Raw genomic sequence first — 20,868 nt, 5'->3', positions numbered from 1 at the left:
TAAAGGAATTTGTATAAGAAATGTTTTAAATATAGAAATAAATATGCAAGACATCCCTAATTTTGGAAATAAATTGATCAAATTTAGAAGGATGGGAGAGTCCACTAGGCATAAATGGGTTAATGTTATATGAACTATTGTTGGATGATTATTCGCATTGAGGTCACTCTTACTTGAACGCAAAGCGGAACGACCTATGTGTACTAAGTTCCGAATAACAACTATTGGACAATTGCTTTTGTATGAAACATGACAATAAAATGGTTCTCTGTATACGACTGAATGCAGTGAATTATTTCAGCGACATTCAAGGCACAATGCAGTCGCAAAATTATACGACATGTCGTACCATAATTATTTAATTAGTTGAATTACATCAAGGGTGTATTGGGCAACGTAGTCTTTAATTGACGTGTACCCTCTCCCCAATACTGCGGAACAACAGGTGCAAATACAAAAGTTCTAGTGCACCCTCTGCTGTTTCCAATTATTTTCGTCAATATATCAAGACTTTCTGATATAACCAGTTTTCAGAATACTGTTGGAGTAACTTCATCTCCAATGTGTTCATGTGTCAGTTTATAGGTGAATAAAAGACATGCACTTATGAAGACTCATGGATAATCAACGTTGTCTACTAACGTTTACTGTTGGAAAACATGTTAAGGCCACTCTGAATGCCAATCTGAAGATTCAAGAACTTCAAATGCAAGCTATGGCGACAGCATAATTCTATTTATATCAACGTATTTGACAAGCGCAGAAGCGTTCATTCAATAAAGCGTATAGTTAAACGTCCATTGCATACATATAACGTACAGTAAACAACTTTACAACACTTGTCTCCAGTATCAATCTGGCTGTTGTAAATTGGGCGACCGAAATTCACTCCCGTCATCAACAAACTTTGGGTTTGTAGGACAACCAATTAGTGTCTTGACTTACAACGCCTTCTAGAAAATGTCATCGCCAAAACGCGAATTTAAATAAGTGTGTCTAAGTAATAATATATTAAAATAATATTTGTTTGTCATTTTCAAGTACATGTATATTCATACAGTGTTTAGTTGCACGATTTAGAGATATTGAACATGTTTTACCATTCAATATTACCTACATCACAATTACAATACATAAATTACATTAATCACACTTATTAGAAATAATAACATTTTATGTCATAATTTGACATACTTAATGCTAATAACATTTCATGTCATAATTTGACATACTAAATGCTAATAACATTTCATGTCATAATTTGACATACTGAATGCTTATTCGGTATAAAAACAAATGTCCGTACTTTTGTCCCGGAATAGACCCTGAATTCTTGTAGTAAAACTCTCGACCAAATGAGCTAACTGGCACCGTTGTTGAAGAGTTCTGGGGTTTAACCCATTTATGCCTAGCGTGTAGAAAAAGGCATTGGCAAACAGAGTATACCCAGATGAGACGCCGCATCATGCGGCGTCTCATCAGGGTCTGCGCTGTTTGCTTAAAAGAATTTCTGTAAGAAATATTCTAAAGATAGAAATAAATATACTAGACATACCATATTTTGGAAATAGATTGATCCAATTTAGAGGGATGGGAGAATCTAATAATCATAAATGGGTTAATGTGAGTTCTTTTTACACAACAGCAGCAACAACAACTTACATTTTCATGTCCAACGACCAGAAAAACTAGTTTTCCAATATTTATAAAAAAATAATCTCCTTTAACCTGCATGTTTTCTTTGTTCGTTATTCATTTTTGTTTGTCTTTCAGCGGATCATAAGTTTGCAAATTCTACACGATAACGATGACATATTTCATTTTTCAATTCCACACTGGTTTCCGGTTTGGTGCATAAGTTTGGATCAAATATTAACTTCACACCGTGAAATGCCAAATGGAAAATATACGGTGAATACAAACAACAACTTACGGCACTTAAAAGTATTGCTTTCATCTTAAGAAAACTGTTAAAATAATCCTAATTAAAAAGCAAGTGCCTGATGATGTTGCGTTTAATAAATTTTTATGTTCATGTCGCCTTTGCTGTCGATGATGATTATGATTTTTCTGGTAATGATTTCTCGTTCACAATTTAAACTTATTATGTTTTATTGCTTCAAAGTAACACTCTGTTGGATCTGTATGTTCATACCACAACAGGTTACGTTCTATTTCTCTAATTGTCTATTTTCGTTGATCAAACTTCCGACTTAACTTGCCCAGTGAAAATTAAAAAGATAAAACATAAATAACAGTTCACTGCATATAAGTTCATATATTATTTTTCAGTGTCAGTGGCATTTAAAAACAACGTCACTGTCATACGATAATTTATGACCCATCATGTAACATCTGACAACTGTAACATTCAGTAGTGTCAACTTGTATAATGAAAATAATAAATATGATGATAATAACCAAATGCTGCAAAAGAGGTCTGGGTATTTTGATGTATCACTTTGTCTTTATTTGTTTTATATTACGTTGTCAGTCGAGGGGGTATTAAACTACAGAAAGTAAACTGCAAAGGTTGTACATTGTTGACAAATCAGCTCTTAAGAGTTCAAACAGAGCCAAGATGCCACTCAGTCTTCTTTATATAAAATGCTTTTAAGTCGTCAATAAATTAACATTAATTCTACCTATGTTTTAGCGACCATGTTCGAGTTATACGCGATACCAATCTTGCTTGACCGAATGAGCAATGTTTGTTTATCTACCTTAGGCAACGGCACTTTGCGATAGCATACTTGACTTAAGTGGCATAAGTTAACTACTAGTATATATCTTTAACTTTTTAATGGGGCCTCTTCACAGATTTTGGCATGTTTTGAAGTGTGTCATTAAATGCTTTATATTGATTAATGTAAACATTGGATCTAAATAGCTCCAGTAAAAAAATCAAGAATAAAATTAAATAAAGAAAAAAGTAACCCTCAGCAAGGCTCGAACCACTGACCCTGGATGAAGTAAAAACTATGCCAATTAGACCACTCAAGCATCTTTCCAAGTATGTACGACTGATGTTTTTTATACTTTAAATAAGCAACCTTCGTAGTTTCACAAAATATAACGACAACAACAGAACTCTCCAAAATTATTCAATCGTTTCGCGTTGCAACGCTTTAAAATGTTCATGTATAAGGGCTATATTATAGCATGGTAAATGTTCAGAATTACTGTTTCCTCACAAATATCATAACTTAAACAAAAATGTGCGAATCTGAAACAACTTTTTTCAATTTTGTCAATATAACAAAACGTGAAAAGGCCTCTTTAAGGGCGCGAACTGATAAGCACAGACAACCTATTGATATTAAGTTCTTGACATTTTAAAAACTATTTGTTTTTGCAGCGACAAAATGGTTTACATTTAATAATACTACACTTCTTATAAGCTTTCGTTTTGTGCAAAGCTAATTATGGATACATGCAAATTCCACTGCATTATAATTATAAACGATCTTTACTAAAAGTTTTAATCAACGAACACATTTATTAAAGTACTCACATGTAATTATATCCAACGAGTCAGCTATTCCTGTAGAAACCAATGCTAGATACCGACATTAGCGAATGCTTGCTATTGCAAAAGACCTTATTCGGACCTCAACCAATCGGTAAGCAAGCACAACTGTTTATGTTTTTTTAAATTGTGTTGCATGAATATTCGCATTGAGAACACTCTTAACATGTATGCAAGGCGAAAAAACCTATTCCTACTCAATTCCGAATAACAATTATTGGCAAATTGTAGTTGTATGAAAAGAAAACGGTTCACTGGACACAGGTGAATGCATTGAATAAGTTCAGCAATAATCAGAGAACAATGAAGTCGCATTTTTATACGAGATGTCATAACAAAAAATGTGTAATTATTTGAACTACTTCAAAAGTGTATTGCCATTCTGTATAACCAAGTACATGTAGAAACACATTGATTTACGAATTATATAAGCACAAAACCAGGAACTGTTGACGATGAATGTCTATGGAACCAATTACTCTGTTGTTGCATTCTTTAAAACTTTTTAATGGATGACATTGTGTATAATACAAAGCCTACATTAAGTTTATTACAGGTACTGAACGTGTTGCAAATTTGCCAATAAAGCGATACTATAATTCATTATGTTTTGATAGCAAACGTTTGGTACAATGTGTGCCAATGACATGTGTCAAGTGCACAATGAAGTTGCAAAGAATGATGCACTGTATCGTAGCGACCATATCATTTTGTGGACATAGTACGAGTCTTTCTGACCTAAATGATCCACGTGGTTTTCCGGTAGATTCTCCTACAAATGTCATTGCACGTCGCAATACAACGCATGTGTCTCGCTACTGATGCCGGAACAGTACATCAGCCAGCAATTTATGCATATGCGCATAGCTTTGGAAACACCGGGCTTAATGTATGTTTAAATAGTCTTCCCAGATTAGCATGTGTAATCTCACAATTCTGGATTTTCGTCTAGAAGACACAGCTGTTAAACAAACAAAAAAACCCATAAAAGTTTCGTCTTTGATTAAGCATATGCGGATTTCACAGGCTAATCTGGGACGATACTTTACGTGCTCGACTCATTTACATGAATAATGTTTACAGTGACGTTTTCCTTCAGTCGAGCGGCGAAAATAATTGTTAACATATTATGGCCAAAAAATAATTAAGTTTGCACTAATGGCATTGGACATGATTTTAATGTTTGCAATGACATATAAGAAATTAAAATGTCACATATTGCGTTACTTCTTTCTATTAAATTTTGCGCGATTTTGCCATAATTTATTTAATTGAGATTATAGAAATTGTCCTATCAGTTGGAAAAAAATGACTACTGCTGTTGTTTGTTTACCACTACAAGTCCGAGTCAACGATTTGACAACGCAGTCGTTCATTAACATTAACCATATTGCCAATGCTGCAAAACGACTGTTGCAAATAAATAACTAAGTCGTTTGTTTTTAGTGCACCGTCTCAACAGTCAACAATACGATGTCAAAAATCTTACACGCTGTCTTAGATTATTTTCGTTAATTACGTCAAGACTTTCTGATATTACCAGTTCACTATCTCCGAAAAAATGTTGGGGTATCTTGATTTTCTTATTTAAATACTATGTTCATCAATATGTTACTGAATACAAGAAATGCACACATTGAAATCAGTAGGCACATTGATAATCAACGTTGTCTACCAACGTATATTGCTTGAAAAATGTATAAAGATCACTCTGAATGCCTATCTCAAGATCCAAGTACGTAGTAGAAATTGTTATGACCATTATAACAGTGAATTGAACATACAAAAGAAAAAGCTTAGATAAAGATAAAGATTTTTCTTGGTTCTGTCTGAGGAGTTTCGTTATAAATCCTCTATAATATATGCAAAGGAGTCTTATAGATTGGCTGTCGCTCTTGTCACCAACTCATGTCAAAAGGACACGTATATGTGCGGACTGCACGAGCTAACCTGGGACGACACCTTACGCACATGCATTAAGCCCAGTTTTCTCAGAACGCGGCTCATTTGTGTATTTCTGTTATGCACATGATGTTAAATAATGATTTAACAGTCAAACTACGTATGCACTTTATAGAATACGCGGGTTTCAATGCAGGTATATCACTAACCTTATATATATATATCCTTCTTAAAAATAAATACAGCCCTCCTTTTGGAAATTATTTTACGCATTAAAACTGTTATTATATATATAATATTAACAAAATGACAAACACTTTTAATGCGTAAAAAATTTCCAAAAGGAGGGCTGTCGTCTATACAACGATATGGCGAGCGACTTATTCTATTTATAAGTTTATAACAGCAGAGTTCACAAGCGCAGAAGTGTCCATTAATAAAAACTTACATTAAACTTCCTTATATGCGTAAAACGTATACTAGACAACGTTTACATTCGCTAGTTCCCAGCATAAATCTCAGTTATGTTTTAAATAGGGCGAACACAATTCAAGAATGACAGAAGTTGATGTTAGTTATTTCTGCCTTGACTAAAAGTTTCTCCAAATGTCATCGACAAAATGAGAATTTTAATAAATGTATCGTTGTTTTTTTTAAGAAATTAAGCAATGCATTCATTCGTCATTTGCAAAATAACGCTTTATAAACAAATATTTCGGTGTATATTTTTTCAACGATGCAGAAACCTAAGCCTATTTTTTCCTTCCACAGAAGTAAGCAACACTTGCGTTATCATATGATGTAATATTAATAAAGAATACATGAAATTGTATTAGGCACACGCGAAGATTGCGTATTTTTGTGTTCGCGTTAAAGACGCACGCAAAAGAAAATGTGCTGACTGCAGTGAAAGATCATATAAACGTTTCAATCGTGATCAAATACAACACAAATTTTCACACGTTTCAACAAATATATTCTATTTACACTGATAAATAAGAATTTATCATGATTTTCGTTGATTTCATTTCTCATCATCTACACGGTGTTATAACGATATATTATTTTCAAAATATATTCAACATTTATTTTAATAGCCATTGTCTATACAACACAAATACTTTTGATGATCTTACAATTCTTAGTTTTACTCTTTCTCATAAATATAACTGATGTATGTGTTCAATGAAGCACTAATATATTACCTGTGTTATACATCCCTATCTTTATAATATTAATTTGCATATTAATCGCGAAGCCAATAGCAATGTTAAATACCAATTATTTACCAAAACAAAATAATGAATATTTCAGGAAAGCAAACGCACGGTTTTGCGATTGGTACGTTTGTGAAGTTTCTAAGTAAACATGTGCCCATGTAAATGGACATCATTTACGTGAGAAGAAGTCTCATTACGCGCTAGATACATATGATATTAATGCGACAAAATTTAATTGTCTGAAACTAACCATTTTTAGTGTTTTCTGTTAAGAATAACAAAACTATAGTCTTACCTCACGTTTAACGTACAGGTCGATGTGTATATGGCGAAAAATATAATATCCGAAAGTATTGTAAAAAGCATACACCAGTGTTAACACAAATTTAATTGCTGACGAACAAGTTAATCGTTGTCACAATGTTAACCAAATTAAGCAAGTGCACAAGCATTTAAGAATTTCTTACACCATGAAATGGATATTGTAAACAATTGTAATCTAGGGTCATTTATTTGCGTTTGGTATTATGATCAAATAGCATGGTAGTGACAGGAACCTTTGTCGCGTTGCGTAATGCTTAACCAAACACGTCAAGAATAGATATTTTCGTGGTGAAAACCAGAACATTAAAATGGCAGTGAGTATATAATCGGTCTTAATAATCGTGTGGGCATGCCCGTGTTAATATCAGAATTTATAGCATATTTGCCGATGGTATATTGTGGTGTATATGGGAAGAATACAATTAAATTCTGCAAACTAGCTTTAGTGTGCTTTATGGTATCACCGATAAATAATAAGTTAACAAAATATTTTTTCCAGGCTCGGTTTAAGCTTATTTCTGACCGTATGAGGAAATAATGATTTGCCTATTAAAAGGGCAATCTACACGCAGAGTTGTCGTTCCATGCTCTCACATACAATCTCTGCCATCACAAGAAAATCCTACCAGATTTGGTAGATTGTTATGTTTTTGTTGAAGTATTATACTACAAAAAGTAGTATCATTTTTTTATATTTCCAAATTAGTGTATAAGTTTAGGTTGATAATAAAAAATAAATTACGTATATATAAAACACCTAAAAATAACAACGGTATAATTGTACCACGTGGCTCGGCTTTCATCACGTGGTTGGCTTTATAGTCAGGGATTTGATCCAGCTATGCTGGTTCCAGTCATCTTTCTGCGCGGAGGTTGTTCAATGGGTTAGGAAATCAACATTCCGCCGCTATCTTAGATTTCAATAAATATTGTCCGTGGCTTCAAAACTCAAAAAAGATAAATACTATGCAACTGCAAAACGGTTAAAGACTCAAGGTGGAAAAGTGTAATGTGAAGGATAACAGTTAGGTGTTTTGTCATCTGTTTGAATCATAAAATGACATTGATATATAAAGGTGGCCTGGAAAATGATATGGCGAATAATAGAACGCTGAGCAAAGACTCTGATCAACAATAATCTGTTCTTATATCTGACGTTTGTACAAAGGTGACTATCTCCAATACCCATCTAGTGGGTTTAATCTTTCAGTGACATGTTCTGGTAGTCCCTTTGGTAAAAGACGACTCAAGAAACCACACAGAAATGATAGTTAACAGTAAAGGCATTTATTTTGAATATAAAGGATATTTTTACTTTCAGAGCAATACAGTTTATCTCATTTATGCCTAGTGGACACTCCCGTCCTTCTTAATTGGATCAATTTATTTGCAAAAAATAGGGATGTCTAGTATATTTATTTCTATATCTAGAATATTTCTTACAGAAATTCCTTTAAGCAAACAGCGCATACACTTATGAGACGCCGCATCTTGCGGCGTCTAATCTGGGTCTACGCCGTTTGCCAATGCTTTTTTTTCTTAACGCTATAAATGGGTTAATAATTGTCTAAACAAAGTGAGGTATTTTACTGTTATCAATTGACACCATGAATAAAAAGCGTTATTTAATTTTTAACATTTTTCAATTAAAAATCGAAGGATAAAAGACAGTGGATAAAAATCAAGTGGGGTATTTAACTGTAAAAAGTAGTCATTTTGTGAGAAAATAATCAGGTATTCAATAGCAAAAGAATTTTAAATAATTCATCACATAGCATTAAATACAACTCTCGATTGCCAAAGTGCATATTGGAGAATTTTTCATTAAATTCTTATTTATTTCTTTAAATAATTTAGCAATTGGATATAATTGTATGGGTAACATTGTCTTGTGATAGACAAAATCATAACACAATATGCAGAGACGCACCATGTATTATCCGAAATTAAATGATGTTTATGTTCATGAGATAAAGCTAAAGATATATATTCTCTTTGTATTTGGGACAGTTACCGACTCTCTTAATTGAACAATTGTCAAACCCAAAATTCAGTCTAAATATATGAGTCGCGTTTTGAGAAAACTGGGCATAATGCATGTGCGTAAACTTGATTTTCGGTTAGGAGGGACTTCATTGAAACTAAAAATACCATTAAAGCGGAAAGTGTCGTGCCTGATTAGCCTGTGCGGAATGCACAGGCTAATCAGGCACGACACTTTACGCACATGCATTATGTCCAGTTTTCTCAGAACGCGGCTCATACATTCATTCACCATTACAAAACGTTGTTAAAAATATTCATCGACCACCCTGTCATAAACATGTCATCTTCACTTCGTTATCTTCCAATCGTGCACACCTGAGTGCGTTTAATAAATAATAACACTGCTTTTACACTAGCAATGAAAGGTTGCCTCCGAGCAAAAGTAATGCGTTTTATTTTAATTTTAAAATGATTTTAAGTTATATCCAAAAAACGATAGATGTCTTAAACGCAAGTTTAATAATTAAAATCAGATTATTTCCATAGATCCTAAGATAATACACACGATGATATTTCGTTCAGAATTGCAAAATTTAAACTCTCAAAATCACTCATATTATCAAAAATAGGAGCTTATAAAGCAAACTAGGGCTAATTCCAAGACATGTTTGTTGAATATTTTTAGTTTCAAAGAAAACTCACATGAATTTAAATCCGATGTGGCTATCCGAACCATCACACACAAATGCTATATATACTGACAACTCTGAACTTGGCTAAAGTGCAATTGGGAAACGAGGAAGTGAGAACAAAATGAACGGTTCGCTGCCTATGAGTGAGTGCATTTGATTATTTTAGTGAAGGTGATAGTAAAGAACAATGCTACTTGCAAATTGGACCGAGACAGAATAGAATTTAAATCTACATGCTTGCAATTAATTTAATAAATGAAAGAAACAAAACAATCTTAGAGCAATTTATTATGGTTTGTATAGGAATTAGTTAACTTAAGCGATCATATGAACATGTTAGGCTCAAATCGATTCGGAGATTTTTTTTGTTGTTCTTCGTTTTATGCATCACGTTTGCTTGTTTACCCTCGGGAATTCGGTATAAATCCCGATGACCGATCTGTTTAACCCATTTATGCCTAGCGTCTAGAAAAAAGGCCTTGGCAAACAGCGTAGACCCAGATGAGACGCCGCATGAGGGAATTTTTGTAAGAAATATTCTAAATGAGAAATAAATATACTAGACATCCCTAATTTTGGAAATAATTTGATCCAATTCAGAAGGATGGGAGAGTCCACTATGCATAAATGGGTTAATTTCGCCGTTGGCAACATCCTTCATATGATATCATCGCGATCAGTTTATCTCTTTCACTTTTTTCCCGTTAAACTAGTTTTACAGTATTTAGTGCTAGAAGCTGAAAAATCAAAAAGTGTGTGGCCATATAATAACCTGGCGAACCACTGTAACTACCATAAAGGTGGGTTCCCACTGCCGATCCGATCAACTCGATCATCCCGATCACCAAAATTTCCCGATCAACCAGACCAAGCTCGACTAAAAAGGGTATACAGGACTTCTTCTCGACCTCTTGTCGATAACACACGACCCCCACACGACTCATTCACGACGTCCACTCGACCATCTTTTCGATTTCCGCTCGATCATCTTGACCTTTACGCGAGCCCTATACGATCTCCGCTCGACCAAGTGGACCTCAGCTCGATCGCCACCAGATCTTCACACGACCAGATCGTGATGGTCGTACTACTGTCGTACGAAATCGCGAACGGTCGTTTATTGAAACTTCGAGAATAAAAACTTCAAACATTGTTGTTCACTAATCACTTTAATCATTATGTAGATTGAACAATTAAAGTTGTGGGCCAGACGGTAAGAGCTCCAGAGAGTCAGGGCCATGGCTGTAATAGAGTTCGAGGAGAAGGAAGTCGCTCAGATGCGTAGGCGTAGGCGGCCACGACGCAGGGAAGTGTGGGTTAAGCTGTGGCTTACGCGACGGCCACTATATGGACAATATGAGCAACTACTACAGGAGCTCAACAAAGAAGACCCAAAAGGATACCACTAGTTTTACTAGTTTAAGCAGTATCGGTCGCCTTTTTGCCCTTTCTTTGCATCTTTTGATGTTTACTCGTCCGATTCTAAGAAGGTAATGAGAGACAAGCATGACGTTTTGCACGCGAGTTTTGTTTTAGTCACATGAGCTCGTGTATGGTCGAATAGCAATCGGGAAGTGATCGTTTACGGTCGAGTAGCCGTCGGGTAGCAGTCAAGTTAATCTGTACATCAAATCGTATAGAGGTCGAGTGGATCGTGTTGCGAGCTAAAATAACTCGGATAGAGGTCGAGCGAATCGGGTACAGATCGTGTAAAAGATGTCAATCCGATCGCCACACGATTGCTTCACGATCAACTCGATCCTCTACTCGACTTATACACGACCACTTCCCGAGCGCTTCTCGATCCATTTCCTAATCGACCGCTACTCGATATTTTTGACATGTAAAAAAATATCGGGTTGGAAGCCCGTCCAATGCCGACCTACCCGACCGCCCCCGACCACTCATGCCGACCGAACCAGACCAGCACAGAACCGCTTGGTCTGGCTTGATCGAGTTGATCTGATCGGCAGTGGGAGCCCAGCTTAAAGAAAATACAGATTTTAATCAAGACCTGCCTCAGGAAGATCCTCAAGATCCGCTGGCCAGACAAGATCTCCAACAAAGAAATATGGAGAAAAACAAAGCAGCAGACAGTTGTAGAAGACCTCCTTTCGAGACGTTGGCGGCGGAAAGGACATCCCTTCGCAAGTCCGAATTGTTTTATTTGCTTTGTTTAACAGGTTGTTGGATCACGTGACTTTTGGGGATTCCACCTGTTTACTTTATTGCATTTGTTGGACGGTTAGTAATGCTTTATTTAAAATAACTTTTTAAAAACACGTTTCTGAAGAATTTCAACTAGTGCATAAAAGACAGATTTTTATGCTGCTTATAGCAATGTGAAATACATCAAAATTACTAGTACTTTATTTAATAAGTATGTTCTCTCGTTAAAAAATTCCATTTTACTGAATTGATTTTACGCGATAACGTTTCACGCATGACCAGAGCGTAGAGCCTAATATTAGGTGCCGCAGCCTAGTGGTTAAGGCGATAGACTTTGGGATATTCCCGCGCAGGTTCGAATCCTGCCGACGACGTATACTTTTTTGCGACGCGTTTTATTTCTTTTCTAACGTAATTTGATTTAATATGGCATATAAGCTATGTTTATTGTTAAATATGTTGCAATTTGTATGCACATTCTTCAATTTTTTTAAATTAAAACAACGTTAAGGCTAAATTGGGTGATATACTGCTGAAAATACGAACCATGCATGTTGCATTTTTATTTTTATTTCAAAAAGTAAACGGTTTATCAGTTTATTTCTTGGTATTTTTGCTGTATATAGTGTATCTATAAAAACTAAGTTCAAAATATTACTTAAATGATATTATTTTGAATTTAAAGACACTGTTTTAAACCAACCCAATTTCTACTTGCCTGAAACCACTTATATTTCATGGCGCTCCTCCATAGATAACAAGTTATAAAAAATAAATGCCTGTAAAAGAATTTTTTTTTCATCTTGTTTAAACTTTAAACACCTTTACTGCATCTGTACACACCATCTCCGTGTCTATATTTGGAAATCTGGGTGAATTATGGAACTTTCATATACCCCAGGGGTGCATATAAACTGGACAAAAGCCGAGTGTGGGTGTGGTTTTGAAAAAATCAGTTGTTTTTTTAAGCATGGAAAGACTACCTAAAAATTTGCATGTAGTTCAGTGAAATGATGCTGATTAAGAAAATAATAGATAAGATTATATTTGGATAGATGCCCATTACGGGTGCGCTACCTTAAGCTATCGGCACAAACTTCAAGAAAAACTGTCTTTTATGCACTAGATCTATTTCAAATTTTAATTTCATATTTCAAAATTTTAATAACTTCAGATATTTGCAAAAATAACGTTCTATACGATGTGATTACACTCTGTCCAACCCGTGTGTAAACCCCTGAAAACCCCATTGACTCTGCACCCTGATAATTTTTAACTTTGAGACTTGTCATTCTTGATTTTAATAGATGCTGGCTTCCGGGTTTGTGCATCAAATGTGTGTATTTCGAAGTTAAAAAGGTCCTTTCTGACATAGAGGCTATATTATGTGTGTAACCGGAGTGTACCCCTGCACTCCTTCCTAATAAACGTACTAGACTACGTAAGATGGGACGAATGTTGAATTATAGCTGCACTTACCAGCTATTGCGTTGTTCCTGAAACATTTATCAATTTTGGTATATTCTTGTGTTGTTGGGGCGAAAGACGGAGTACTCCTATGCTGCCGGAGACGGGAATTAAACCCGGGTCGCCCAGGTGAGAAGCGAGTGTACCAACGACTGCGCAATCTGGACAGCCAATGCATCAAATGTCGATCACATTGAAGTTTTCGCCGGGAACTTTCGTTTGCAAATATTTCAGAAAATATTTGCAAATATTTCAGAAAATAATTGTTAAGTTGTACAAACACAAATTCTTTTATAAATGCAAGTGTCCTATATTGATGCTGTTGTTTTCGCCTTTGCTGATGGTGATTATTATGATGACAATTGTGTATAGGGCGATACTGAATCATGTGGATGATTATGATTATCACTGTTAGTAGTATGAGGATGAACATGAGAATGATGCCGGTGACGATTGTTAATATGGTGATTATGGTGATAATATTGATAAAGACGGTGACGATAATGAGGAGCACGATGAATATAATGATGTGATGATGGTGGTGATGTTTGATAGAGTTTTCATCTAGACAGCTCCCTGCCTGACACGCTATTTCAAAACATAGAACAGTTGTCTGTAACAAACGTTCTGCCTGTCCATAACTGCTTGTAATGCATGTTGTTTCAAGCATACAGAAATGTAAGATGTCGCCCTGGTGGCAACACGATCGTGCTACAAGAAAAACGCTCGAGTTTACAAATGTAAGCTAATTTGACGTGGAAGCTGTAATGGCTGATGACCGAGTTGTTGAACACATTTCGAAATGGTCCATGACCCTGACGCGAATTGCGCTTGGAGGATTATTAAATGTTTTAAATACGCCCACAAAGTTGAAAATCATCTGATATATAGATACAACACTACTGTCTGCACGACTGAATTGCTGACTTATGGTTGGCGTATGACTAGCGCCATATTCCAGCCAATATACGCGTATGACCAGGGCGTATGACTAGCGCCATATTCCAGCCAATCTACGCGTATGACAATAACGTATGACTAGCGCCATATTCCAGCCAATCTCCGCGTATGACCAGGACGTATGACTAGCGCCATTTTGCAGCCAATATCCGCGTATGACCAGGGCGTATGACTAGCGCCATATTCCAGCCAATCTCAGCGCATTACCATGGCGTATGACTAGCGCCATATCCCAGCCAATCTCAGCATATGACCAGGGCTTATGACTAGCGCCATATTCCGGCAAATCTCAGCGTATGACCATGACGTATGACTACCGCCATATTACAGCCAATCTCAGCGCATTACCAGGGCGTATGACTAGCGCCATATTTCCATTCTATACATAGATGGGGACGTCACTACGTTAGTGTCACCTCTATATTTAGACGCATCACATTCCCTTGTTTGGGGAATTATGCTTCCGCCAAAGTAGTTCTGCGTAGGAATGAAAATGTTAGTAATTAAAGAAAAACGTTTTTCATTGTGTGTTTAAAACGGAATGATGTTTAAAGAAATTTTATTTAATTATGTTTATATGCGATTTTGAATCTCTATTAAGACTGATAGCGATTATCAGAAGCACAATTACCTGACCTACTTTCGCTTTCACTTTTTACTCGTAAAAGAAGTGCTACCCACAATTCCTTTCGCGTTAGTACACAGGTCAGTAAGACCGGTGTGTACACAATGCCATATACTAGCCAATCTCCGCGTATGACAATGGCGTATGACTAGCGCCATACCCCAGCCAATCTGAGCATATGACCAAGGCGTATGACTAGCGCCATATTCCGGCAAATCTCAGCGTATGACCATGACGTATGACTACGTCCATATTCCAGTCAATCTCAGCGTATGACCAGGACGTATGACTAGCGCCATATTCCAGCCAATCTTAGCATATGACAAGGGCGTATGACTACCGCCATATTCCAGCCAATCTTAGCGCATGACCAGAGCGTATGACTGGGGCCATATTCCAGGCAATCTCCGCGTATGACAATGACGTATGACTAGCGCCATATTCCATCCAATCTAAGCATATGACCAGGACGTATGACTACCGCAATTTTCCAGCCAATCTCCGCGTATGACCAGGACGTATGACTAGCGCCATATTCCGGCAAATCTCAGCGTATGACCATGACGTATGACTAGCGCCATGACGTATGACTATGGCGCTAGTCATACGTCATTGTCATACGCGGAGATTCCAGTCAATCTCAGCGTATGACCAGGGCGTTTTACTAGCGCCATATTCCTGCCAATCTCAGCGAATGACCATGACGTATGTCTAGCGCCATATTCAAGCCAATCTCAGCGTATGACCAGGGCGTATGACTAATCCCATATTCCAGCCAATCTTAGCGTATTACCAGGACGTATGTCTAGCGCCATATTCCAGCCAATCTCAGCGTATAAATACCATGTATGAATAGAGCCATATGCGAGCCAATCTCAGCGTATGGCCGGGGAAAATGATTATCGTCCCATTGCAGCAAATCTCAGCGGTTGACAATATCGAATGACTGGCGCCATAGTCCAGTCTATGCGTATGACTAGTAAATGTTTACAGCATGTACAACGTCAACATGTCTGGATCATACAAAACTAAAAAACTTACATTACACACATACATTAAAACACATATAAATACCTGTCGGCATGAGGATAATATCCAGATATATTCTATTGTCTGGCAGGTGGTTAGTTTTCAAACGAATGCAGGTTTAAAAGAAACTTTCCGCAAAATGTTGCTTTCTTATATTGATGACTCCAGTAGCTTGAAAATAACTTTCGACGAACAAGTACCACTGCCAACTGTATATTTATATGAAGCACTATCATTAGTTATTTCATTATCAAGCATAAATTGGATTGTACGACATCTATGAGTGAATAGAATGTTTGGTAAAATGTTATCAACACCCCGCGCAAGTCAGGATTCTTATCTAGTTTAAATATATTTGAACTGTAAGTAGCAATTTCATGTTTACATTCGATTCCCTTAAAGGTTATGAATTGAAAAATCGGACAACATGTTCTCCGGCTAAAACATATGAGCCTTGTTTTGAGAAAACTGGGCTTAATGCTTGAGCGTAAAGTGTCATCCAAGATTGGCCTGTGGAGTTCGCACAGGCTAATCAGGGACGACACCTTCCGCCTAAGCTTGATTTTTGGTAAGGATGGACTTCCTTGAAACCAAAAATACCATAAAAGCGGAAAGTGTCGTCCCTGATTAGCATGTGCGGACTGCACAGGCTAATCTGGGATGACAATTTACGCACATGCATTAAGCCCAGTTTTCTCAGAACGCGGCTCTTATAGAAGTACGATCGCTTCTCATCAAATAGTTCACTCCGGGTTGTATCTATTTTCTGCGGAGCGCTTTACTTTGGATATAATGCAAGTAATGCTACTTCAGTCGTGCCCCCTTCCCATACCACAGCCTCACCATCAAACATTACGAGAGTACACACACACAAACACACTACAATACACATCTCAGATAACATACATAGTTTGATCTTTTTGTTATGATGCGCTATTCATTTTAAATGTTCAAACACAAAACGGCTTGATGCGGATTTACCTCGTACTTACATACTGTAGGCGAATACATTGACTTTCCGTGATCTGTAATTTTTATGCATTCGCTAATTTGCGCCTGTGTGTCACAATTTGGTTTATTGAAAGATATTTTTATGGGTTTTAATTGTTTTGTTCGTTTTTATTGATGTTGGCTTAAAAACGGAACTAGCATAGTATTGACTTCAGGAAAATGAAACGGGGAAACAATCCGAGCCCAAGCTCGCACATTTGATATTGATGGCCGTATGACATATTTAATTGAATGGATAAGATTTTGTTTGAAAAGTATTCGCAGTTTGTAACGCATATCCGTTTCTTGGGCCCAGGTGATTGGTCCATTGCCTACAGAGCGTGAGGGTCGTGGTTCGAACCTCACATGAGAATCGTATGTGTCCATATAGCTTGGTACTAAGGGTAAATACAATGTGTAGAGGTGTTAACTAGTCAATCTTTCGCATTAGCGAAAACTTGCTTGAGAGTTATTGTGATCGGTGAAAACATGATAAATTTGCACTTTTGTTTACGTTAACCATTTATGCCAAGTGGACTCTCCCATCCTTCTAAATTGGAATTATTTATTTCCAAAATTAGGGATGTCTAGTATATTTATTTCTATATTTAGAATATTTCTTACAGAAATGCCAAGGCCTTTTTTCTAGACGCTAGGCATAAATGGGTTAATGAACCATGCACCAGTAAAGAATAATTTTTATGAGCATAATACGCGGGTAAGTATTTGTTATTTTGAATGCTCCTAAAGGTCGCTAAACAATTTGACGACTTCAAAATATCATCGCCTATATTTCTTATCTGTAAGTGCAAACATAGACGGAATGAATTTTATATCTCGGGTGCTCTGGCGTTTATAGCTGAAGCTTTATTTCTTATCAGCATATACATTTTTGTCGAACATTCGGTATCTACTCAGGGGCAAACGTCGCATGATTTTGTATTTGTATTTTTATGGGTGAAGTACCGGTGAAACCTATAAATACCCCCCTGGATAAAATGATACGAAAACAAAACTCGATGTGAAAGAGATTTTCATTAAGATATATTGTTTGTGGTGAGATAACGAGTCTGTTCAAAACAGGATTTATTTTATCATGTACAAGCGTTATTTTGGTTTGACAGACATTTTTTTTACAGATAAGCAGCCATATATCACAGTTGTTTAAATGTAAACTTAGTGCAGCATTTAATTAACCAGGGTAATATCTGCACTTACACGAAAATGTTTCAGTTTTCACAGTTTCTTGTCTTTGTCGTTTTCTTGAGCACAACTCGGCGCATCAGCATTATATAAATTCGGCGAATGTATTCACAAATCAGTCCTCACTAGGACAACGTTTTTCTCTGGAAAACAATGTCCTCGAGCGCGATATATCATCTAATTATTATTGATATTATTTTTGCTCATCTCTTGAGAGATTAAAGGCATTGTTTATTGAATTAAAAACGTGTTGAATTGCTGCGAAATGGTCATTGACATTTTATGCGCATCACGCTTACTTCAACGTTTATGTGTTTGATGAATTCTTGGCTATATGTTCCGTTCGGCTTGTGTTAAAACACTCGTTATTTGGTATCGACCTTTTCAACGCGGAAAACACAGCTTCAGTTATTTTAATGATTAGTGTTTAATTGTTTACTATCCTCCGCAGTATGTGTACATATGAGTATATACATTCATTATTTTATCTGAAGGTTGGAGACTACATAAGACTTTGACAGATGGCGGGAAACCCAAATGAACTGGCGAGAAGCCGGTAAATAGACGACCGTAAAACAATGACTTTTGATTCGTGTTCTTTCTTACATGTCGCGTGACCTATCATTTTTATTCGGTTTGGAATGCTCTTCGAGAAAAGGTATGGTTATTTGAGTCTCTATGCGCAAAAGTTTGACTTTATTTTTTGTTAAAGTTATTGCTTTTACATTGAATTTTTTAAGGAATTCTTTTAGTATATTGTGACCTTAAACACGCTAAATACGCTATATGCTGAAAAAAGCTGTCATGAGGATAGAAGGGAGTTTACTCGCTTTGCGAAAACTTTCTTTGTTATCTCTACTGTCTTCTCCCTTGGTGAGCACTTGGACAAAGTCTAGTGAGATACGGTCCAACTACGGATTCAGTAGAGGTAAAACATGTTTATATATGTTTTATTACTATACGTACATATAACCGTTTTGAGTAGTTATAACACAAGTGGGTTATGTTCAAGTTTACCGGTAGTTTAATTATATAAATAATGGTATGAAACATTTTATAATTAACACATTACAATTATAATAACACTTTAGGTTATATCATAGTAAATCACAATAATATTATCACAGATAAAACAAGTATATATTTCAAGAAAGCAATTCAATACTATACAGCAAAATTGACTCACCAATGACCAGAAATAGACCTCTATTCAGAATGTTATGTACATGATTATGTTGTGTGGCAAATTGAAAATGCCCACTAACTCTTACGTGGTTATAAAGAAAAGATCCAATGTTTCGGAACATTTTAAAATGATATGGATGCTTCTGAAAATATCTCACATAAAAAATGCAATGTTTGTAATTTATCACGCGTCATCACCCATGCTGCATCTCTCGCACAGCGTCATCACCCTATGCTGCATCTCTCGCATAATCTTGATTTGATAAGTACTCATATAGTAATAATAATAATAATAATAAGAATAAGAATAATAATAATAATGATAATAATAATAATAATAATAATAATAATAATAATAATAATAATAATAAAAGCTTTATTTACAGAAGGTTACACATAAAGACAATGACACCTTATACATATTATGCAGATGAATCAATACTTTTTTACAATGTGGCCTTCTTAAAATAACAAACACAAATAGGTCTATAACAAGTACAACATTCAAACAATATTTTCATACACCAATACATAACACACATTTTGCCTTTTAGACAGACACACATGAAATATCATTGATTAGAAAAAACAACAACAACAATACATTACATATTATTGATTAGAAAATAAATGAGCTTTATATTGCCTTTTAAAAGCAGAGATAGAGCATGCCATTCTTATTCCAATCGGTATACTGTTCCAAATTTCCATGCTATGGTATGAAAAAGCTCGTTTCTTATAACCTGTATTCGCTTTGGTATAAACAATATCGTTATGGGTGGCAGATCTTAAGCTATATTTTTGATTTTGAAAAAAAGTTATGATATTATTTAAATATTCTTGAGTCTGATTGTTGACACATTTATATATTAAGATTGCCGTGTGGTATTTAAATCTATTATTAAATGAAAGCCAATAAAGCTGTAAAAACAATTCTTTGGATGGTGTTCTATTTGGCTTTTGTAGAATGACTTTCGCTGCACGTTTTTGTAAAATACTATTAACTTTTGTTAAATTGGTTTTATTAGCGTTGCCCCAGATCGTAAAACAGTAATCGAAACAGGTTAGAATATATGAATTATGAAATAATTTCTTCATATCAAAAGTGAGATAATTTGATATCTTTTTAAGTAGAGTTATATTACTGCTTATTTATGAGCATGTTTTATCAATGTGTACTTTCCATTGCAGATGTTTGTCAATATAAAGTCCTAAAATGTTATGGCTAGTGACATTTTCAATAGCATTATTATCTATTTTTAGGTCAAAGTTTATTTTCTTAATCTTCTGTTTTGATCCAATAAGCATGCATTTTGATTTACTAGGGTTTATCATCATGTTATTGAGGCTGCACCAATTGTTGAATGGAATAAATATCATTTTGTAAGTTAGTTTGAATTTCTGAAGGATTGGCCCCCTGTTGCATATAGTGTCGAGTCATCAGCATACAAGTCTATGTCTGATTGGTTTAGTAATAACCCAATATCATTTATATAAATAAGAAACAAGAGAGGGCCTAAAATAGAACCTTGAGGGACACCACTCTTAATAGTTCGAGGGGTAGAAAAACTAGTCTCTAGTTTAACG

General features: G+C 35.7%; 1 protein-coding gene across 3 annotated transcripts in view; it reads right to left on the bottom strand.

Moving 5' to 3' along the window:
• Positions 1-16,204, bottom strand: part of LOC127882047 (proline-rich protein 5-like) — a 65,772-nt gene extending 49,568 nt beyond the window's left edge. For 2 of the 3 annotated variants that reach the window (XM_052430438.1, XM_052430436.1), the window contains exon 1: positions 15,949-16,204. The gene's annotated coding sequence lies outside the window, so the exon portion shown is untranslated. Of the gene's footprint in view, positions 1-6,946; positions 7,077-15,948 lie in introns of those variants that run through there. The other variant, XM_052430442.1, reaches the window with a different exon arrangement.
• Between the last annotated feature and the right edge of the window lie 4,664 nt (positions 16,205-20,868).

This window comes from Dreissena polymorpha, chromosome 5 (assembly GCF_020536995.1).
Source record: "Dreissena polymorpha isolate Duluth1 chromosome 5, UMN_Dpol_1.0, whole genome shotgun sequence".
NCBI classification, from domain to species: domain Eukaryota; kingdom Metazoa; phylum Mollusca; class Bivalvia; order Myida; family Dreissenidae; genus Dreissena; species Dreissena polymorpha.
This window is presented reverse-complemented; position numbering and strand designations above follow the sequence as displayed.